Source organism: Lathyrus oleraceus, chromosome 4 (assembly GCF_024323335.1).
Source record: "Lathyrus oleraceus cultivar Zhongwan6 chromosome 4, CAAS_Psat_ZW6_1.0, whole genome shotgun sequence".
Taxonomy (NCBI): Eukaryota; Viridiplantae; Streptophyta; class Magnoliopsida; order Fabales; family Fabaceae; genus Lathyrus; species Lathyrus oleraceus.
The window spans coordinates 187979140-187984149 of NC_066582.1; the positions used below are offsets into that span (position 1 = coordinate 187979140).

General features: G+C 38.0%; 1 non-coding gene across 1 annotated transcript; it reads left to right on the plus strand.

The window, feature by feature from the left end:
- Nucleotides 1-480: 480 nt before the first annotated feature.
- LOC127077940 (small nucleolar RNA R71) lies at nt 481-587 on the plus strand. The gene has a single exon (XR_007787699.1). It is a non-coding gene; the product is annotated as a small nucleolar RNA R71 (small nucleolar RNA).
- The last annotated feature ends 4423 nt before the right edge of the window (nt 588-5010 follow it).

The window sequence follows — 5010 nt, forward strand, 5'->3', positions numbered from 1 at the left end:
TACAGGGCATTGTTATTCTTATACCAGAAATTAGGATGGTTTTTCCAACCTGGGTTGTAGGTATTTGAATAGAGATTTCCTTGTGTGTAGTTCACTTGATCGATTGGGACTCCTGCTAATATTTGACATTCTTGTGTAGTGTGTCCAGGGTTTCCACATAACTCACAGTTTGGAGTTACAGCAGCCACGGTGGCTGCGGGTGGTATGGTCAAGTTATCTAATTTTTGGACAAGGGCATCTACCTTTGCATGAACATGGTCAAGGCTACTGATTTCATACATTCCACCCTTCTTCTAGGACTGTTCCACTGGAGTTCGTTCACCTCCCTATTGGCAATGGTTTTCGGCCATGTTTTCAACGAGTTAATAGGCTTCGGTGTATGGCTTATCCATAAGTGCACCGCCCGCGACAGCGTCTATTGTAAGTCTTGTGCTATACAAAAGCCCATTATAAAATGTGTGAATGATCACCCAGTCTTCTAGACCGTGATGTGGACATATCCTCATCATGTCCTTGTATCTCTCCCACGCTTCATAGTGAGATTCCACATCTTTTTGCCTGAATCCGTTGATTTGAGCTCTCAGCATAGCAGTTTTGCTTGGCAGAAAATATCGGGATAAGAAGACGTTCTTCAGTTCCTCCCATGTTGTAACGGGGTTGGAGGGTAAGGATTACAACCAAGCCCAAGCTCTGTCTCTTAGTGAGAAAGGAAAAAGGCGCAGTCTTATCGCATCTTGAGATACACCATTCGCCTTTACAGTATCTGCATACTGCACAAACTTGGTCATGTGTTCATTAGGATCGTCTGTTGTATTTCCAGCAATATGATGTTGTTGGACGGCTGATAGGAGTGAGGGTTTCAGCTCGAAATCCTTTCGATTAATAGCGGGGGCAGCAATGTTATTGTGAGGTTCTTGTTGAGACGGGGTAGCGTAGAATTTAAGAGGACGATTATGGGGTCCTTCTTCAGCCATGTTTGGTTTTTATTCTGACTTAGGAGGAAAGGAGATATCGGGAATACCATACTTTTGTTGTTATTCGTGTATTCGGCGTCTCACGTATAGGAAACGCTCGAATTCAGGGATTGGTGGTGCTAAGTTATCGCCTTCTGAGCGAGTACATGGCATACAATAAGGGAAAGAAGGGAGAGAAGATTAGTTTTTGTTTTTACCTTAGTCTATACCATGCAACGAAAGAATCGCACTATTAGACTAAAACAGGTCCCTGAAAACGGTGCCAAAAACTTGATGCTTGATCTGGCTATATATAAAATATAGTATGTCGGGTACTTGACTGCAAGTGCATAGTCCAGTCGCTTTAGTTTTAAAAGATATCGATCCCACAGGGACCTATGGTCAAACTAGTGTTACTAACGTCACTATGTTTAGCTAAGGGAATGATTAGTAGAAGTTTGGGGGCAAAATAGTAAATCTAAGGGAAATGTAGTTTTAAGAAGGAATTTATGGAAGGAATCAGTATGCAGCGCATTAATTTTCAGGGATTCGATAAGTCACCGGTGAATAGTTTAAATGCCAAATATCTCTCAGTAGAAAATGTTTATTTAAAACACTTTATCTTACACTCTCGTGGTTGTTGATTCGGCCTATAACTTTAAGTCAGAATGTACGCTCTCGCTGTCCCATTTGAAGTCAAAATTACTTTTTGAAAATAAATAAGTTCTAATTGCTTTTAAAGTGCTCTCGCTGTTTTTAAACTCAATGCTTAATTTTTACTATCCTGCTCGAGCCTCACGCTCTCGCGATTGTTGGTTCTCACCTTAGTTAATTTCCCACTCTCGTGGCAAAACCGTATTAAATAGCTTTTCACGCTTTTGTGATAAAGTTAGTTAAATTTAGATTAAAAACTTCAGCCTAAAAGGTTTTTTGAAAAAAAGGGTTTTCACTGGTTATTATTAAATCCCACAAAAGTAAGTTTCTACATACCGATACCGGTAGTTTAGTCGGACATATTAAATAAAGCAAACGTAAGGCATAAACAGATCAACATTGCGGCAAACATGCTTCTAATAATAACTGGGCAATAACAATAATAATTCAATAAAAACCTGGAGATCGAGGTAACAGAGTATAGCGATTCTTGGAGTACTTGAGTAGTCCTCCACAAGTCTGTAGGCTTTGCTTCTTCAATACAAATTACTAATAAAATTAAATAAAGTGTAGTAGTTCCCCAGTGTAGGAAACTACTACTATGGCTAACTGGAAAACTAACTGGAAAAGGGAAACTCTAAAAAGAATGGCGAATACAATAAGGCAACGGAAACAAGGTTGCTGGAAAGAAAAAATGCTAAAAGCTAGAAAGCTGAAAATTAAATTGCAGAGCGTAAATCTCAAAGTAGGCGTCCCCAATTTTTCCCATTTGGGTCCTTTATATAGTGTCCATTAGGTCTTGGTGGTTGAGAAAATCAAGGGAGACTTGGTCTTGAGTGAGGAATCCGTGGGAATACGTTTGTTGGAGGAGATTTAGGCACGTTTGGGTGCCTGTGGCTGACTGTTTCAAAGTACACTTTGTGGCCGCGTGATGCTCATCATGGGCCTGTGACGATCGTCGCAGTCTAGGTCGTGACGAGCGTCATGAATCTGTGACGGTCGTCACATCAACAAAATCTGCAAACTCTGCTTTTCTAGTTTTTCTATGCTTTTTCATGTGTTTCTTCTTCTTTTTCTTCCTTTTCTTCATTTTTCTCTTTAGTGCATGGAGATTCAAATACCTGCAAAAACAACATGAATACTTGCGCAATAATCGGGATATTAATCGAAATGGTGTGATCTTTGAGTGTAAATTAAGGCAATTATCTGATGTGTTTTCGTGTTACCAGTCTTCTTCTCCGGTGGACCTCACCGGACTGGTCCACCCTTAACCATCACCTAAATAAAAAAAGGAGGACATGATGTGAAAGAAAAAATGGCGTAAAGCACGAATCTGACCTTAATTTCAACTAACTCTAAATATATAAAAAGATATGAGGAGTTGAATTTTTTGGTGTGACAACTGAGTTGCTTCGATTTTACCTCAAAGCAACTCAATCTTCTTGCCTACATTGGTAGGACTTCAGACAACCAAAGATCCAAGAGAATTGAGTGAGAATCAAAGAGATGAAGTTTTCTGAAATTTACCTTAAATGTTGTGCAGAAATGGATCATGCTTACTTTAACCTTGATCTGATCACACTTGAGAAGCTTACAGGAGAGGTTTGGCAATGATACAAAGCTTTGGATCCTGGAGTTTTTGAATCTCCAAACAGTGAGATTCAAACTCAATTTTCAAGTTGAAAGTTCTCAGGTTTTCCTTTGAAGTGTGAGGGTTTGAATTGGGGGGCAAAGCTGGCGCGCAAGGTGTGGTTGAATTAAGCTCCAAGGGCCTATATTTATAGCAATTGGGATTGATATTTGCACACTTGAAAAATTGCTAAATTTGGACGCTTCATGCACAATTTTGCATGGGCGTGTACAGGCCCATGAAGCAATCCAATTTGATCCACTTGCAACTGTTATGAAGTTCAAATGAGGCTTCAATGTCAAGGCAAAGTGAAGTGTGATTTTTGGCATTTGATTTCTTCCAATCATGCAGACCTGTTAAAGCCATGCACAGCCCTAGAAATCCTTATCCAAAATGCATGAAATTAGGTTCTTTGGAAAGCTTAGATCAAGGGGAACAACTTTGATGTTGGATAAGTTTTCATTTGGAACTTGGATCATGATGAATTTTGAGGTGGAAGTTTGGAAATTTCAACATGTTGAAATTTTTTCTAAGTGTCAAGCCATATATCTCAATATTCCACCTTGCTTAACTTTTTATGTGAGCTAAAAATGAGAAAAGTGTCTTCATAAAAATTGTAACGCTTTGAAAGACCTTCAAAATGGTCACCAATTTCATGTCATTTGGATTTAGAATGATAGAGTAATGCATTTTTTAGGTTTGGAAAAATCACTTGTTCAATGGTATATGTCAAAAATGACCTATAATGTATCCTCATATCACATGCTAATAAAAGTTGAATTAGCTCTCACTCCAAACATAAAAGTTGAAGTAGACATATTTAATTTGATTGTTAAACTTGGAAATATTTCATATCATAAAAATTGAGAAAGTTATCGCCTTGGGAAGTTAACTTTCAAATTAGGGTTTAGACAAAATGACCTATAATGTTTCAACATAGAAAATGATTTTCCAAGAAAAACTAGATCTAGGTCTTAACATTAAAGTTGTTTGGAATATCATTTAGATTAACTTTTATCTTGGAATCATTTTCATATGGTGAATATTGTAGGAGATAGGGTCTAGGGAGACCAAATTTTGATCAGATGAATTCATCTGGCCAACGACCACTAACCAACTTGCTAACCTTCAATTCTCTTGGCTTTCTAGGATAATGGTAGATCATATATGCATAAGATGATGAATTTTGAAGTGTACCTTGAGAAATTTGATCAATTGGTGAGATAGCTTGTTGGAGAAGTTACTCAAGATACTCAGGCAAACTAGGGTTTCCAAGGCAAATCACCTCCAAACTCTTGAAGAATGCTTTATCAATATAACATGTAGAGATCATTGGGACTCATATATGATGCTTTGAAACATTGTGGATCAATCCTTGGTTGTGCTCTTAGTCATGAGGGTCTCAAACCCTATATATGAATTTGATAGATCAATGAGGATCATGCCCTACCTAAAAAGAGTTAGGCAAATGAAAAGACATTTTTTTTGGTATTTTGGTTAGTAAAATGATAATATACAAGTATGGTACAATCACATGGTGCTTGGTGATCTCTCCCAAAACAAACCCAATGAGAGAGGGGTAAGGAGGATGCCAAGGTATGATCCCAATGCTAATTCATATGATGAAATTGCATGAGGGATCTTTGGGTCAAAATTGGGGTCTTACAACTGCCCCTATTTAAGGACATTCTAACTAAGGAGGTGAAGGTTAAAATCTTCGTGTTGACTCAGTAAAATGGGCTTAAATAACAACATATAGAAACAAATTTTGGT